Below are 19,003 nucleotides of genomic sequence, written 5' to 3'. Positions count from 1 at the left end.
TTGGTACTCCTGTAAATCTTCCAGGAGTTCATTTGCTAGAATGATTTACATAATTTCCTGCACTCACTTACGTATAGCCTGCTCCAGTTTTGTAGGGATTGGTTTAAATTCACCTTGTGCATCCATATCATAGGAAAATATTCCTTCAGATATTGATGAAACCATGGTGATAATTTAAGTAGCTTTGGCATGCTAGGAGTGAGGCAGGCAGAGAACTGCTGCTTGTGACTTTGCCCCCTTGTTAAACCTGTAGTGAGGTGCCTGAGGGGAAACATCTCCAGCGCTGAGAAGTGCATGGAATCCTGTCTGTGATGAGGATAATCTCAACCCAAATCAAATTTTAATTAATCTTCCCCGTGTCACTGCAAAATTTTATGATACTCCATTGGTATGAACCCTAGTTAGCATTTGCACAGGCAGACTCTCTCTCCCTAGTTTTTACATCCACCACACTACATTTTCAGAACTTTTAGTATTTACCTTCCATTTCCAGAAAACCTTCAATCTAAATCAGATTATGAATTTGTACCTTTGTAATTCTCACAGAGGTGGAGGGTCTTGAGTTGCTCTGCTCATGAACTTTCCAGGCTTAGGGAGTGGAAAAGGCCTGTAAATTGTTTTCTTTCTTTTCCACTGGGTTTAATTTTGTTTTCCTGAGGACACCATTAGGAGATACAGTATGATTTTGGCTCTTCTGTTGTGATAGGATGAATACTAATGCACAGACAGCATCCACTTGGGCAGGAACAAGCCCGTATCTATAGACGCCTGGTTCAGCTTGGTGCTATTGATAGAAATGGTTACTGGTGAGAGAAACCAGCTCCTTTAGAGTCTTCATTAGAACTAATTAGTTCCACTACTGCTTTGTTGGTTGCGGTTGCTTTTATTTATGATATAGGGTACATTGACCCCTCTGCCTTTCCTCCTCAAAACAAAAAAATTAATTTTTCCCTTTCCTTTGTTATCTGAAGGTACAGATCACCCTCAAGGCAGATGCTAGTTATTGTCTACCACTTATGGTCCTGCTCTTGACCTTGATGTGATACTTATAGATAATTCACACCTACAAGTTTTCGTAAAATGAACCCTTGCACTAGAGACAGAAAAACTCAGGGCATGACTCATGATCTTCAGAGCTGGTTTTATGTTTTGCTTTGTTTATTGAGTCACTTTGTGTGTCCCTGCATTCTGACTACTGCTTCTGGCATTGCTGATCAAATATCTTTTAGTCAAGTTCTGTTTCCCTTTGTCACATAAAACCTTTGAAGTCTTTCATCACTAATACTGCACAGCTGCACTGAAGCATGGTCTCCATGACATTTCTAAGTACTTGTTTATTTTGGTTTTTTTTTCGCTGTGGTATTAATCTCCTTCCTCGTTCTATTATGAAATTTGAAGATATCCACAATGCTGCCTAGCTTTGGGCATACAGTGCTCTGCTGAGAACTTTTACAGCTCTTGTAGACAGACATATGGTTCCTGGTTTCTGAGATTGCAACAAGGCACTTCATAGGGCGTTAACATTTACTGCCATAGATAGTGAGAAAATTGCTTTCTGTTTATCTTTATCTATAATCTTATTTGCGAGAAAATAGTGACTCAACTTTTTTAACCTTCTGAACTTCCGTGCTCTCAGACAGCTGCTATGTTTCACTGTCTTTCTTTTTTATAATCAACCTGTTTATGAAGTGTTATCTTCTGTTCCCAAACAGAATTTCAGTCCTCAAATTACTGTGACTGGATGCAAAATAGGTAATATTTAACCTCTGCTTGTATGAGTAACAGAGTATTCATCTATCACTGGTCACAGTGAGTGCTGGATATGCTACATGAGCATTTCTTTTACACAATGGATCCAGTTTGAGGATGAAATATCTGTTATTTTCTTTTCACTCTGAACTTCTGCTTTGGCTCTTTGGTAAGTGGGTAAGTAAATCATCTTCACAGATTGAATGATGGAAATACCAATAAAATTAAAAAGAAAAAAAAGAAAAAGAAAAGCATTGCTGTTCATATATAGAATTTAAAGTAGGCTAGACTTAGGCTAAATGTTTTTAGTGTCCAGCATTTTTTACCCTGTTTTTGCCATTCTGTCTGTTTATTTAGTTATACCTAAAAGGTTAACTAATGCTGCACCATGCTATTGTGGCTTGCATATATCATAGTATATCACAGACCAGATGCTCTACAGATGTAAATCTACAGAGCATTATTGGTTTATTAATCAATATATCAACTGAAGACCTGTCACACATCTTTTATGTATGTAGAAGTACATTCATACATAAAAGAACTATAGATAACCCTACATATCCTATATATCTATGGTCATTGAGTTGTCAAGTTCATGACACTTGACAAGGAGAATTGATAGATGAGGTTTAAGTGTCCTGATGATTTTGTGGAACAGCATTTTTATTTTACAATTGACAGCACAGAGCAACAAATTCTGCAAAGACTCTGCTCCAGACAAAGTTCAATCCTAACAAGGAATATGTGTGTATACATCATATTATGTTTGTGTGTGTATGCACACAAACGTGTCTTTAGAGTGATGTGCATATGCATACATGTGTGCTATGCAATATATACATAATATAAATTAGAGTATCAGCTTCCCCTACAGCAGAACTGGAAACATGAACAGGAGCAGAAAAATGTGTGAAAACAGCTGTCTCCAAAGAATTCCTTGCCTCTCCTGACTGCAGGTTGCCAGTGTTTCCTAGAGACTGTGCACGCTGCAAGGTTGTGCATTATTAAAGAGGAAGGCACATAAATCCCTTATGAGGATTCAACACAAATGTGCTCTTTAAAGAGACAGGTTGATGATGTTTATGCTAAACATGTTATAAAACTGCACGTGTTGAAATCTGGCTTTTTTCTGTGCCAGCAGAGTACATGCACTGAACAGTCATGTGATGCCTCAAAAACATCTGTGGCAAGATACCTCATTCAATGTCATCCTTTACCTTGCCAGGGTTTTTGGAAGGCATTTCCTGATGAACACAACGTACTCTTCAGCTTCCTCCTGAAACCCTCGGCAGCTCTACCAGATACTCCACTGCCCATATTTACTGGAGGATATCAGCAAATGCAGAATTCATGACAAAATGTACTATAATATTCCTAATTATCCACATAAAGGAAATAGAGACTTCGTCTATTAGGAGTCTTTAGCATTTTCTATATGCAAGAACATTCATGGTACTTCCCACGTGGCCTATGGAGGTGGAGGAGGTGACATTGAGGCACCAAATTTAAAGATGCCCAGCACAGCATGTTCACCACAGCCTGTTACAGATGCAGCTCTAGTTTAGCAGCCCTCTTTTATGGTGCTGTTTGACGTGCTGCTGAGAAAATTGCATAGCCATTGTGAGGCTGCTAGAACCCAAACCTTACCTTCAGGGCTGAGAAGTCTCTTGGCTTCCAGGATCTGTTTGTGGCTACTGTCATTGCTTGTCTTGTGTGGGTGCAGTTACAAAGGTGTTTTCTCCCTGGTAGTTACCAAGACAGTGGTTCCACTGACTAATCAGTGAGTTTCTGTAAATGTTTTTTTTTGTACATTTTCTGCTTGGAGATCAAGCCAAGCAGAATGACAGCCCTTGATCTGCTCTCTGTTCAACATGAGGGAGGTAAATTAACACAGAGGTGGGTGGAAGAATCAAGAACTGAAGTCTAAATCAAGAGGAAAGGCAGGTTTTGAGATGAGCTGATAAGTGATACAGCAGGTTATGAGCAGCTAGGGAAGGAGGATGAAGCAGCACAAGAAAGGCCATCTCAGAACAATTGGTGAGTGCTCACTTTTTTCTTTTTTTTTTTTTTTTTTTTTGCTAGTTATGAGCTCCCCTCTCTGCTGACTTGCTAGGACATCTCAGAACAGACATGCAGTTCACTATCACCTCCACTACTAGATTTGATGTAACAAAGCCACTGAGCACCTCTGCATGTCATATCCTGTTTATGTGCTGGACTAAATATCCCCATGCTTCCTAAAAACTGATTCATCCTCAAGGGGAGAAGAAAAAAAGTTCATCAACCCTGCAAAGGTATTAATGGGCTGCAGAAATAAATATCAACAGAGTGAAAGTGGATAAAGTTTGGACAAACTGAAATACTACAGCAATGAGTTTGAAACATTAACAAAGACAGAGGGAAACACGTGAAACTAGCTTTATGGAGTGAGAGAGTTAACAGAAATAACTCACTAGTGGCACAGAGATAAGCCATTTAGACTGTCAGCACATGATGTATTCACCAAGCCATCTTAGCTTAGATATGCTCAGTAAACCTTTACCATCATAGAGATTTACCATCTCTGCAGTTTGTTTTGGCTATTTTTTCAGCACCTCCTGATTTCAGAGGAGTTACAGAGAAGAATCTACTCCAGTCTCTGGCCTGGCTGTTTATACTGCAGCTAGAGGTTAGCTTTTTGCCTGAACAGAATCCTCATCAAGCTAAATGCTCTTTTTTTGTTTGTTTGTTTGGTTTTTTTTCCCTCAGGCATCAAAGCTTTGGCATGAGACAACCTGAGTTGAAAGTTCATATTGAGGACAATGACATAATGAGCAACATACAAGCATGAAAAATAAGTTATATCTATTGTTTTACCAAGACTAAAACCCCATTTTTTTATGGACACTGGAAGTAACCAGCTCCACTCAGTAGTAATGGTGATAGCTCTTCAAACATTCAACCATAGCTATTAGAGTGTAAATATAAATGTACACACCAGGTTGAATTTTGTTGTAGTGTCTATAGATTTCCACAGCATATGTAGGCTTACCCTGCAGTAAGAGTAAGCAAATAATTAATAACCTAGAGTTATCTCCTTCTGGTAGACTATTAAAAGAATGAGGAGAACTGCAACTACTATTAGTGGAAGTAGTATCTGCCCATATTCCAATATTTACTCCTTGTTCTTTATGTGACTCTTCAAATGGAGGATTGGACATAATCTCTGAGGCCCAGCAGTCTCATTTATATGGAAAGATGAGGGAGTTAATTTTGGTCAGTGATGCTGTGGCTTTGTTGTATTCTGACTCTCTGTTAAAGTCACCCAGTGACAGCAGTGCATGCAGAGCTGCTTAAAAATCACTGGCTGCCACATGAAAACTAGGGACTATGGTCGGGATTTGGAACTGCCACTTCAGGGATATATGTATCACCTAAATTCTGTGCTCTCCTTTAGCCAAACTGCTTTGGATTTTTAACTAGAAAATGAGGGAAGACAGCAATTGCTCTAATGTAGTATTAACCAATCTTATTGGGATAACATGTTGTGCAGCTACAGAGCCTTTTACTCAAGACTCTCAGCCATCACAATTTAAGGAATTCCCTTAAATCCCAAGAGCTGCATTAGGTAATTGGAGAAGTATTTGCAGTAAGATAAGCCTGGCACTCTTGATATTCATGGTATTTCTTATGTAGGTAAGGACTGCAGAGGCAGAGTTTGCCTGTTATCTCTGGTTATATTTATTAATCTTAAAAGATGGTGAAACTCAATGATAACAGTCACACTATCATAACAATATTGTTACTAAGAAGTAAAACATTTTGTGTTTATCTGATTGAGACAGAGTAGCTCCAGCCCAAGCTTTTCTGTAACTGGAGCAGGATATATATTTACTTTATACCATGTATTGCAGTGACCTCCAAATGAGAGTCACAACATTGTTCTCCTGCATGTGGGAAGCCAAGTCATCTTCCCTGAGCACTGCACAGAGTGCATGTGGCTCAATAATGCTCATGCATTTTACATTGGTATCAGCAGACTTTTGTTTCCCAACTGTGCTAAAAAGAGAACTGAATGCAGCCACCTCTGTGTCAGAGGGAACTGATGTGCCAGGGCACAGCCCAGGATGGAAGGAAGGGATTTGTCTGGTCTAAAAGCGTTGCAGCAGAAAACCCCATGCAAAATGATCCCACAGACACGTGCAGGGAGACCCAAATGCTGATCAAGGGAGGCTCTGACGAGTCCCTCAGCTGGTCTGTGGAGAGCCAGGTCTTGAGTACTGTGATAATTTACATGAGCTGAAGATATGACTACATATCTCCCAGGTATGATATTTAGTTTGCTGAACCATGTATTAACTCTGTAATTACCAGCTTCTATTTAAAGCCATATAAATATTATTCTGGATTTATCCAATGTAAGTGTGGGTGAGGGTCCTGGATTCAGAGTGCATCTTGCAGAGGACTGTTAGGACGTGCACACAAAAATATGCGTGTAACCTGTATGCTCCCACAGACACAGAGTGTATACACATATAATTCTTTCCTTGAGTGTGTGTATGTGTTCCTGTGTGTCTGTGTATACATGTATATTTACTGAGAGAAAAAGAAAAATGAGAAAATAATTCAGTTCTCCTAAGATCTGAAATACCCTCTGGATGCATTTGCCTCTCTTTGCTAAGCACAGAGAAAACCTAGGGAGACTGAAAAAAGGCTATTTTTAGTAATAAATTTCCTATCTTGTGCTGCTAATACTGAGGTAATTTATTACACTGAAAGGTGTTTGGAATTTAATTAACTTGGCTTTTAATTCTGATTGTTTGCTTTGTTGTTTCTTCCACTGTGGGCAACAAAAATGAACTGTGGACTTTCACCTTTATTACCAGTCAGTGCCCAATCACTTTCATGTTTGCATTCTCAGACAGGTACACAGTGCTCTATGCAAGAATACAGACATTTCTCCTGAACTCAACAACTCTTTTTTTAGTAGAAAGAATTGAATAAATAAAAATACAGGGAACCTTTCTGCTTTGTAAAACAATATCTTTTATACTATCTCCGTTGCTCACAATTCAAACCACTCCAGTTCAATTCTGCCTTTAAAACCTGTTGTTTAACACACTGCTGGTCTTACTCTGGGGGAGAGATAGTAGTCTGAGGTCCATGCAGAACACATCATACTTCCTGCACTGAAATGCTTCTTAGGACTGGGACTCAGGGCTGCAAGACTGAGTCAAACAAGTGAATTCACACCACCCAAAGCTCCTTTCAGCTCCAGCCAGTCCGGACTTGTTTTTGTACACTTTGGCAAGACCCAAATGCAGAAGACGTCACAGTGATGCTGAGTACACAACAGAGCACCTTCTATATCTTATTTCTAATATCTATATCTTCACTAATTGTTAACATTTTAACCTCTTAATTTAAAGCCTGTATGTGAGGTGACTGCTTCTTCAAGAAGGAGGAACGTTTCCTCAGTTCTGCCATCAGGTGTTGTTATTTAATACAGGAAAATTGTATTGGTAAAAGACTGGCTAAAATGGCAGTGCCTACCTGTTGATAAATCTATTGCAGCAGTATGTCCTTAAAAGAACAGGAAAACATAATTGCATTTAGTGACTATTTGACACATGAAAATAAGGGTGTTTAGTTGCCCCTTTTCCCTGGTCTTAGGGTAGAATCTCTCAGGGCTACCAACAGCCACAAGAGTTCAGTGCAAGAGGCTGAAGAAAGAACTTAACTCTCTGCTCCTTATTCATAGCACTCAGCTTGTTATTCAGAACCTGGTATGTTTGAGAAAATACCTATCGATTAATGTTTCAATTTTGTGGAGTTTTAGCCAAGTAAATTGTGTTAAATTTTATGACGGTTAATGTTTAACTGAGAAAGTCCAATTTCTCCTGAATCTGAGTGCTGAAACTGCTTCTTGATCTCACATCAACTTTCTGTGCATGAATGGTGCAATGCTGCTGACATCCACAGTGACACTTCCATGCAGCCACTGACCTGCTGTGGAGGACAGCCTGAAACTTCCTCAAACCAAAATTTTATTTCTGTGCACAGGTGTCTGCACCTTATTAGCTCCCCAGTCCACTTTCCAATTCATAGATGAGCCTGCTGGTAGAAACTGGAAAGAAGAAAATCTTAATTTCAAGATTGCACTGGATTTAGTTCACATCACTGTGGGATCTTTGACTCAAAGCGATGAAATAGTGGGCGCTGCTATCAATAAAAAATTGTATCTTCCAAATGCCCTTTCCTTGTAGTAGTAGCTTCCATTTGGCTTTTTTAAAAAGACACCACCTGTCTTTGGTTATACTGTATTTCTGTTTCTCCATCAGAGATACTGAAGTGTATGTTAGTGCCTGAATGGAAATCCCTCTCAGCATTATTTGAAAAATGCTCTGTTTGTTAACTAAACAGTTTGTAGTAGTTATTACAGTCTAAAATTATAACAGACTTTTGAAAATTTATCTAAAGCAAAAATGGCTGCTTGAGATCAAAGTTCAGAGTGCAAACTTCATTCATTTTGTTTTATATACCAGGAATAATGACTCATATTCTCTGTCTCTGTTTCTTTTCATGTACTGAAGTAGTATGCTTCATTTGCAGCCAAAAGAGGACAAAGACTAATGAATGGCAAATTAAATTCTTGAAATTCAGCTTCCTAATCCTTTCCTCAAATTTGCAAAACATTTTTGCTAACACAATCCTTTAAAATCTACAATATATATTTTGGCCCATTTGTAGGTGGGTTTCTTTATTAAATCACAAAACCCGAACGGCAGTATCCTATAATAATAGTCCTAAGAGTGGCAGTAAATTGGCAGGAAAGTACTGTAATTTCCCTTTTTGAAAAAAAAAAAAAACCAAACAAGCAAAACCATCCACAAATTCAAAACAGGTTTGAGTGAAAATACCGAAACTCCCTTTTTTTTTTTTTCCATTCAAGACCTCTATTTCCCATGCTAACATTACACACCACTTATTTGCATTATACTTTTTTTTCAGAAGCTACACAACATTATAGCTTAAAAATATGAACTAAAAGTTTTGTATAAATTTATTAAATTCTCTCTAGAATGACATTCCATAATGTAATGTAATCAATCACCCTATTTTCATCTTTCAAAACAACATTCCAGCTCGCCACAGCATTAGTCTGCAGGAAATATATAGGACATCGGTAGAGCTGTCAGGCTGTTGGAACCATGTTTCCTCAGCCTGCTTCCTTATACTTTAAATGTTCACATTGCTTTAACCTTCATAATTCTCCAAAAGTGCACCAGGGATTTGAAACTTCTCACACCCTCCACAACCACATATTGTCAACACGGTGAAGTCTTTGCCTTTCTGCTTACCAAGCCAGTGGAAGAGGAAAAAGAATGAGGAGTGGGTGAGTGAGCCTTCTGCTCAGATTTGAATAACAGGGAAGAGGAAAATGTCTTGCCTTGGGAAGAGTTAATCCTGACTAGCCTAGCCTAGCATGACTAGCTGCGTCATGGTAACTTCCCTTGCAGGACTGAAAAGTTTGACACCACTGTTTGTTTAGGGCTGTGTCCAAAAGCACAGTCGCACCCTGTCAGGAGCTGGAAGCGTGGACAGCTTTCCCTTGGTGCCAGCTCTTTGTGCAGTCCCACGGGACCAACAGGGAGCACAATCCTCTGGTGAAGCAGAGCTGGAGCAACAGCAAATACTGAGATGAGGTTTTATCACTTAATCGCTCATGTTCAGACTCTTGATTTAGGAGTGTTTTTTCAGGTATAGGCTTACAAAGAAGCAGTAACTTCCACAGAGTGTCAGAGTGTTCTTTCAAGTGCACTTCCCTCTCTAACAGCCTTATGAATTTCCCCGTCAGCTTGGTGCTTACTTCGCTCTGAAATTTGTTTTTTGCTGCAGCAAAGTGGAAAAATTAAATTTGTCAAAAATTAAGCCCTTCCAGGCCTATCCACATTTTTAAGTAAGACCTCTATACTACAAAGCCGTGGCTCTGCTGTTGCAATTTATCTTTATGTGCATGTTTCAGTGTTTGCAGAGCTGAATTCTGTGTCTACAAGTGGCCTGTTTTTCAAAGGCGTGCTGTGAAGACAAAGGTTGAAACTCAAATCACTTCACAGCGGTCTGCAAGTCTGCCTCTCTCTTCAGAAGCTGTAAATGTGTCTAAGCAAAAAGCAACAGTTCTCCCATCGGTAAATAATGGGCTTGGGTGAAATAGCTTGAATACCTGAAAAAGCCTCTTGTTTAAAAACAGAGAAGGAAATTCTGGTTCTGGGCACTAGCCTGGAATACTTTGGGGTTGGATTAGTATGCAGGAAGTAAAGAAATGAAAAGGCAAAGGGTGGCTTAAAAATGTCATTGCACAAACATGCATACATATTCGCTCAGGCCCTGCCTGGTAGTTCAGTAATGCAGGAGGCAATGATAATGATAAAATTTCATAGCTCCTCTAATCCCAGAGGGTGCACAAAATGCTTGACAAACTGATACTCTGTATGAGCAATAGGCTGGGCCTTTCCTTCTCATCTGTAGAGGAGTAGAAAAGATTACAGTACAAATATAACGAAATCTGGTAGCTCAGAAGCAAGGGGAAGCAATACATGTTCCATTTAATGAGCACATTAAAATTTTTAAATAAAAAAATTTTCTTAATAAAGAAATTCAGATGACTTTATGCTTAATTAGCAGACAAGCTAGAATTGTTCCATTTTGATTTTCAGGAAGCAGAGTGATAATAGGAAACCACCTAGAAGACACATAGGCCATTTGTGCACATAAATCTCTGATTCAGAAGAGAATATGGAGGTCTCTGATCTCATTACATATCAGAGAGAGAAAGATCCAGCCCTGGTGAACTTCATTTATGAACCTTATTGTCAAGTTCTAATTTCCCCTACTGTTGTCTTTGCTTGTTGCAGTTTGCTTATTATTTTATGTTATTAAATGACACTTGAGTCATGTAAAAATTTTCCTGAGTATTGAGTCACAATGTGTGAGTGATAGGTTTTATTTATGTGGGAAGTTGAGGTCTAGCAAACTAGATGTTGTTTCTGGTTGAAACCTCTAAAGACAAGCTGTCTTTGAGGGTTTCTTGTTTGGTCAGTTGGATTAATTCTGAGAGAAGTCTGTCCTTTTTCATAGATAAGGAACCTTGTCAGACCAGGTGTATCATTTGCCTGCCTAGCATCAGGCTCACAAAGTACTCTATTGCAACAAAAATTCCTGAATTCAGTGAGCTTCTGGATTTGTATTAGAAAAATCTTAATTCTTAATGCAATGTAAAGTTACATGCTACCAGGTCAAAAGTAGTGTTCGTAAGCTTAATACATTGAGATACATCAGCTACTTAATAAAATATTATTTAATAGGACATCAAAAGCTTGCAGAGAACTTCTTTCTACGCCTCACCATCTCTGGAACAAAGCAGTCCAAAAGGCTAAGAAAGAACATCTTGTGCTTTGAAGATCTTGACACAGACGACACAGCCACTTTGCAATCTGTTGTTTTTCCGTGGCATATTTATGCAAGTATCTTCAAGAGGTGTTTATAATCTCAATGACAATTTCTTGTGGGAAAAAAAAAGAACTCTGAAAGTCTATTGGAGAAATATGAAGCAGCAGCTAATGAGCATCAATATTTTACACAGGAAGGGTGCAGGGGTGGGATGCTGGCACAGATCCCCATGCCCAAGGAATGGTATTTGTGCTGAGGAACCCACAAGACTGTGAGGCTGAGAGTGCCCAACTGAGCAGTGAGCAACATTGGTGCCTGTGCTGGGTAGTGATTCCTCATCTAGCTCTCTCCCAAACGGAGAGCTGAAATCCCAGACAGAACACACATACAACAGCACAGATCGTCAGTCATTTAGTCTCCTACCTCTAAGAAATCAGGCTAAAAATATTCATCATAGGACCACCTGTGGCAGCTGCAATGTCACTGACTATTCAAGGTCTATCAGATGGCAAAGGACAGATGCTGTGGGCATCTGCAGCATTCACAGACTGTTCATCAATGTTATGTATTTATATATCTCCTACAGGTTCTGCTACCACTTGTATTTCATGTTAAATGGCTCAGAGAAGGAAGTACATTCACTAAAGAAATTGCAGTCTCCTATACCTCAAAGTTCAGCCCCAGAGGAAATATCCTATTTTGATGTGGTTCAAGAAGGTGGCAGGGGAAAGAGTAGAAGATTTATAGCAAGACCAGCTTGACTCAGAAGGGGGGCTCTGTGCTGTGAGTTCAAGACTCGTTTGGGTGAAAAAGCCCTAGAGAACAGCAAGGAAATATTCTTGGTCTACAGGTAGAAGTTGTTAAAGGTGCATAGAGTGAGACATTCTGATAATCTCTGTATTATTTGAAGAATGATTCTTTTTATAATGCTTTTATTCCCACAACAATGCTACTGTTCCAATAGCTTTGTCAGAGTTACTGAGTGGCAAGTTAACCCTGCTGTTGCCCTGAGAGAAGTGGAAGCTGCTGAGCTAAAGTAAAGACAGTGGATAGACCTTTTCAAGCTGCAGAAACCATCAGCTCAGCAGAGAGGAAGTGACTAAAAAAGGAGGCTGAGGGAGACCTAATAATGATTCCCTAAGGAAAATTGCTGGTCAGAGAGATTACACAATGAATATAGGAAAGGCCATAATTGAACAGAGAGCAGAGGATTTATTTTAATTCAGTACCTGGGAGCACCTTGCATGGGAAATAAAGGCATACTTTCCCTATCCAAGCAGATCCCTTAAAAAAGGTGGCCAGGGCCACCTTCCAGCCCCAGCTCTTCATTCTTCATTATGGCACATTATGGAACAACTGGAACATTAAGTATGTTACAGTCATTATGCTAGTCACAGCTATGGTCTGCAGATGTGACTGCATGGAATATCTGGTTTCTAACGCAAGCTATGAAGGAATGTCCCTTTTCACCATGGTCAGGAAGGAGCTGATGGGCTCATAGAGACTTCAGAAAACCTCAGCCTTTCAGTTAGCAAGGAGCCCAGTGCTCTCATGTACTCAATTTATTACAAGGGGAATGCCAGGCAATCTTGCATGATAAGGCATTAGCTGCCGTCTGATTTTTTTTTTAAATCACTCTTTGCTGCAGTTCACCAGTGATCAGCTACACACAATAAATCCCTGATCAACTCTCAATGAAATTTTTTTGGTTTTTTTTCCATTGGGCTTTAGATTTAGCTTGTGGGAGGCCAGTTAATAGAGTAATGTACTTGAAAATGAAACATGATTACTAGCAACTATTTTTCTCCATTGAAATTACCAGGTAAATTCATTTAGTTCTTTGTCCTTTAATCAAAGCAGTAAAGCATTTCAACAATCTGTAAATCTGGCCGTATAGAGTTACAAAACAGGGAAAATTCACAATAGTGCCATTTTTCTTTGAAACTCCTTTATCTCAGTGAAAGATATTTGAGCAAACCTGTCACAATGCATACTGCTGTACAATGTTGTATAAATTAACTGATGTTCTTGTTAAGAATTCTTGCCACAGGTTTTGCAGCAGAGGGTAAGGGCAGAGCAGAATCCCGTTGAAAAGCATTGGCACTGGTTGTTAAAAAATCACTGCTCCTTTTTAAAGCCTCAACTTGAGTCTTTACTAGGCTGCACCATGAGACACATACATGCTGTGTTATATTAAAAATTTTAATTAGAAATATGAGTTATGCTTTGCATAATAACAGGAAATCACCATAAAATAATGTATACTCTGATGGTCTCAGACTATCACAGCAGTCATGCGTAAGTTCAAATCCTTTTCAGTGGGACATTGATTAATTCATTCTTTGATGAATCTAGGCCCAGGCATTCAGCAGCTTCTTCCCTTTCTCAGCATGGGATTAGTTATGTGGAGCCAGAAATGGCCTTTGTATGTTTAGACTTTGGGAGCACATTCAGCTGGAATCTAGCCTCACACCTAGGGTTAGACCTCTGCAATAATGCAACTCCGCTAGTTCCAGCTCTGAACAAAGACAAGCAGGGCTATGGAGTTATGTTACTCCCTACAAGTTGAGGAATCAGCTTTCCATGTGGCATTATCCTCTCAAACCCTTTCCCACAGGAATAGCACAATGTAAGTTAAGCTTCTGCCTTTGCCATTATTTTGCTTTAGTGGCTCAGTTCCAACACACAGCCATGTACCACCTCATTATTTATATCCTGCTAGCATCTTATTTAGTACCCTAGATTCCATCACAAACATATTGAGATAACTGGATAAGAGACTCGTTATAATTACAGCTCCTCTGCAGGGGTCAGCACCTCCTCCCCATGAATATGATAAGGTGCTCCAAGTGCCACCTCAACTACAAGTGGTACTTTTCCCTGCAGTCACTTCCCATGGGCTACAAGCTACTATTGAATTTCTGAAGTAATATTTAATAACTTAATTTAAGATTTAACGGCTTTCCTTCCTGTGCTTTGTATTATAATCAATTCATGTGATGGGAACTCATTAGACTTGGGGATCTGAAATGCATCTGGACATGCAAAGGCTGTAACTAGGTAAACCTGAGTTAGAACCTACTGAAGGTGGGAAAATGCAGAGTTGTGCATGGAAAGAATAAACTATTTTATACTTAGGGATAATCAGAAACTACTTTTTTAATAGCTGAGTATGTCTTTTAATCATATCTGTAGTCTGTAGTAGTAATAATGGTAAACCCACCTAAAGTCTGGTCCCCCGACATTTAAGGTGGAATCCTTGACATCCTGGGCCAAGAAGATCTGGCCAAACACCTCCAAACATCATCTGTGTGCATGCACATGAGCTGTGACCACTTCTACCTCTTGGAAACATAGCTCAAACAGACACTACAGAGACCCTTGGAGTCTGACATTGAACAGTCCACCATGGGACTTGTCCTCTCACTTACTTAGAGGTGTGCTGCTGTGTGTATTTCATAGAAAAGTTAAGGACTTTCACTGCCATTGAAAATCTTGAACTTTTGGAATAACTGAAATCTTGGTGTCCCACTTCTCCAGAGAACACTGTAACTGCAAGACTTCTACCTACTTGAAGGTGGAGGTTTCTTGTTCCCTCCTGGTAGTGCTCTTCTGCTTTGACACAATCCAGAGAACATAAATGGGTTCGGCCCTAAGCACTGGTTAGAGCATTTGCTCAAGTTTAGTGTTCAAGACCATGCACTGGATTACTCAGAGCAGAGGTTTGAAACCACCTTCTAGGCAAACTGCTGACTGAGTGTCCATTATCTGCAAGTCTGGGCATGGGTATCTCATTTCTTCAGTCTGCAGTGAGAGCTGCAGAGCCCAGCTCCAGGAGACTGGTTGTAGCACAGAACACCATGGGTAGGTGTACACACAAGTCTGCCCCACCACTGAACATTTCTCTCTTCTGCACATCCCTTTCAAAGGTGCATTGCTTTCATGAGAAACAAGAGCACAGAAAACACAAAGAAGACAACACCTTTGCCACAGTAACACCTTTAGGTGTCAAGGATATACTTCTCATTGTGTATGCAGTGCTGAGGATCCCAGCAAAGCACCTTTTCCCCATTGGACGTGACCAATAGCTCTAATGAAAGCTTTGTAAAGAAGATTGCTGCTGCCAGCTGCCTTCTATGGGGGCTGGACGAGTTGTGCACAGACCTGTTCTCCACAGAGGCAATTTACAAAAGCACTGCACACATTTCTCTGTGTGCTGTCAGGGCGCCTCGATCCTTTCCTCTCTGGAGGCTCATCTTTCTCTGTACAGTTTCTGTGGTGAGCCAGGTACACTTATGTACCTGTTTTGCTCAATTAAACCTTTTTCATGGATGTGAGTCATCTATTTTATGGTCCAGAACATTCTCATTTCATTTCCTCTGCCCTCTGGTGATTGAGTTAATTAATACTTTGTAAACACCTTGAGACCTCATCACACTAACTGCTGTACAAAGAGCAGGCCTTGTCCCAGAACGATTCTTCTGAATAGGACAGGATGGAAGAAGCTCAGGAGCAAGGAAAAAGTAGAGAGCATAGACTTTTATATTATCCTCAATTCTTAACAGTCACAGTCAATTTCTTCTGATTAACTTGATGAAAGCAACAAATTCTGGTTCTGACACAGACTGACCACAGTTCTCAGTGACCCAGAGTGAGACAAATAAGCGTCATTGACCGTGACATGAGTTTCTAGCAAGCTCCAAACTCTTCCAACACACTCTGCTAGATCTTCCTGACCAAAGGGTGTTTTGAGTCCTTCATTTCCATTGGACTCTAGATCAGGTGTTAGGGAGAGACCTATATGGTGGCCAGCCCTAGCACACAGCCAGCAGTGTGTTGTGGCTGACAGGTGCAGTTACTTGCCCAGAAGGGGCCAGAAACTCCACTGTGAGCAACAGAGATGCTCAGCAATGGTGATGTGCCACTGGCATCCAAGAAGGAAGCAGCAGCAGATGGACCCCCTAAAGGGGGCTGGAGAAGGAGGAGGGCAGGAGGGGCTGCAGGCCCAGATCAGGGATCCCCCTCAACAGCCCTGGAGAGACCCAGTTAGAACAGAGACACCCCTGTAGCCCAGGGAAGTGCCTGTACTGGGGCAAGGAGATGGGGAAGGAGGGAGGAGTGGCCTGGAGGGGCTGGGAGGGACCCACCACAGTGCCATCCCCACCCCTGTGCCCCTGGGTGTCGAAGGGGAGAGAGAAAAGGTCTGTTTTAATTTTTGTTTTTCTTTCTCACCATTCAAATCTATTTTAATTGATAATAGATATAATTTTCCCCAATACATGTCTCTTTTGCCTGTGACAGTCATGGGTTACTGATCTCCCAGTCTTTACCTTGACCCACGAGCTTTTCCATGTTCTTGTCTCACTCAGTAGGAGTGAAGGAGCGACTGATGCGGTTGAGCCCTCAGCTGAGGTTGACTCACCACCAAGGACTCAGCTCTGCAGTCTCAGGCTGCAGTGGGTTCCTGGGGCTCCTTTTCTGCAGGTCTGCGCTGGTGAAGCATCCATTGGAACAGGTAAAGGAGCTGCAGCAGGAAGTCAGCAGACTATGGAGCATCACAGATGATAAGAAGGTTGACTGGATGCTCTCCTGGACACAATGGGAGCCTGACCCTCCAGCTGTACTGAAGGAGGGACAGGGAGAATCTCTGCTTATTGGACTGGAAAATAGAGAATGGTCCATTCCTATGTGCAAGAATTCAAGCAGATGATCAAGGAGTCCTTGACAAAACTCAAACACAAAAAACTCTGGCAAATAAGTGGTGGAAGGTTGCTTAGAGAAATTCTCAGTCTCCATCTTTGGAGTTATGGAAAATCTGACTGGATGCAGCCCTTAATAACCTGCTTTAGCTGCATGTGCCTTGAGCAAGGGGGGGTAGATTAGATTCTCTCCAGAGATCCCTCCCACCCATATGGATTTTCCACGGTTCACAAGTCTGCGGCGCCCTGTCCCCTTCCTCTCCACTCTAGTCCTTGGCCACCTTACTCTTGACTACAAGAACACTCTTACTGCCTCCTGGCACAGTGCAGGGCTCTTAGGAAGAGTATAAGGCAACCACTCTTTCAAATTGAAACTTAGGCTATCTTCCTTTGCAAGGATAAGAGGCGGTAGTGGTGGGCAGTAGGTCTTTATACAGTGTCCTAGAGATCTGGGCATGGTTTCAGGATGGAGGAAGACTGAAAATTGATTTTCACTTCTGCCTGGGGATGATGGGGATTCAAACTTCCTATCATTTCCAGATTTTCGTGGGGTGAGGACTTTCATGAATGCTGTATTGGAAGTCATCCAAGTGTATTAAAGAGGGAACTGAAGAAAAAACCTCTCTGCAGAAGTCCTGTAGCTCAGAGCAACCAGTCAGGAGTGCAGAGAGCTCAACACAGTCCACTTCCCTGTACACTCATTTTACACTATCCTATTTCTAGCTCAGGTGCGCTCTGAAATACAAGGGCAGTGAAAATGTCCCTTTCAAGATGCTCCTTTTTGGTATCTAATGTCACATACATTCTGGAAGCAGCCACTGGGATGTGAGCCAGGATCCTACTTGCTGAATATCCCTCCCTGTGGGCACAGGCTGTGAAAGAACTTATGGGCTGCTTTACTTTATGCACTTGGAGAAACTTCAGAGTGAGAAAAAGGCCCAGAACCTCAAGATTACAAAAACACTATGCTAATTAACTAAACACACACACACACACACACACAAATCAAGCTTCAGAGTTCAGCGACCTCAAGCGCCAGGTGACAGCTGAGCAGAGATTTTCAAGTAATGATTCAGTCAACCAGCTTACATTTTTGGTTCTTCATGTTTTCAAATCTAACATCACACATCTGAAAATTCAGGTGCTCTCACAGTCACATTGAGCACAGCTGGGTGCCTCATACATCTTGTTCAAAGTCACCCAAGTCCATGCCAGAGCTACAAATCTGATGTTATGGTAGAGTCACACCTGCAGCCCTGAGCCTTAAAAGCTGCTGTCTCCAATAAAAAATTTGTCTCATACTGTCACACCTAAGAGACAGCTGTCAAGAACAGCTGCAAACCACAGAAGAGAGAAGATCTCCACCCATACTTTCATCAGAAGTCTCATCTTGTTACAACTACATTTCCTCAGGATGGTTTCACTCAAAGAATTCTTACTTAAGCTGACTCAGTGTTTTTGTGCAAGATTCAAATAGCCCTTTCTGGTCAGGATCTCAGGGAGAAGTACAGTTTGTTGGTTCTATCACTGTTTTTGCCATTGTGAATATGCACATAGCGGAAGGCTTTGATGAATTAAGAATGGTTACACTACGGATGTAACATCTTACATGGACTTGTCACCTTGAGTAAGAAACATCTCTACATCTGGTATGGGTAGAACACAGATCCCACACCATCCATGGATCTGCCATGAGACAAAACATCACACAAACTGAACAGTTTTACAGATTTTCCCCAAAACTCCCCTTGAGTTCTGATGTTCTCTCATTTCTCCCTCTAGCAGACACTACATCTGTTCCTTAAGCAGTTGCTGGCAGACAAGACAAGCCTGGGTGCCAGCTAATACTATATGATCTGCCTCTGAATTAATTTTCCACTTAAAAATTTAATTATGGGCCAGATCCTCACTGCATTTAATACAGCTATCACCTATTAAGCATCTCATGGTCTGGCCTTGTATAGAGATTATTCTTCCTCTCTCTTTGTAGCAAGAACACAACCAAAGAGTTAGATTTTCATCTAACATGTGAAGGCAGTGAAAATATTGATTGTTCTGTGTTTGATACATCCATCATGAGAAATTATGAGTTTTCCAAAAAGCTGGAGAAAAACATGCCATTC

The sequence above is a fragment of the Pseudopipra pipra genome, chromosome 1 (genome assembly GCF_036250125.1).
Source record: "Pseudopipra pipra isolate bDixPip1 chromosome 1, bDixPip1.hap1, whole genome shotgun sequence".
NCBI lineage: Eukaryota > Metazoa > Chordata > Aves > Passeriformes > Pipridae > Pseudopipra > Pseudopipra pipra.
The sequence above is the reverse complement of the archived record's forward strand: the minus strand, read 5'-3'. Positions refer to the sequence as shown.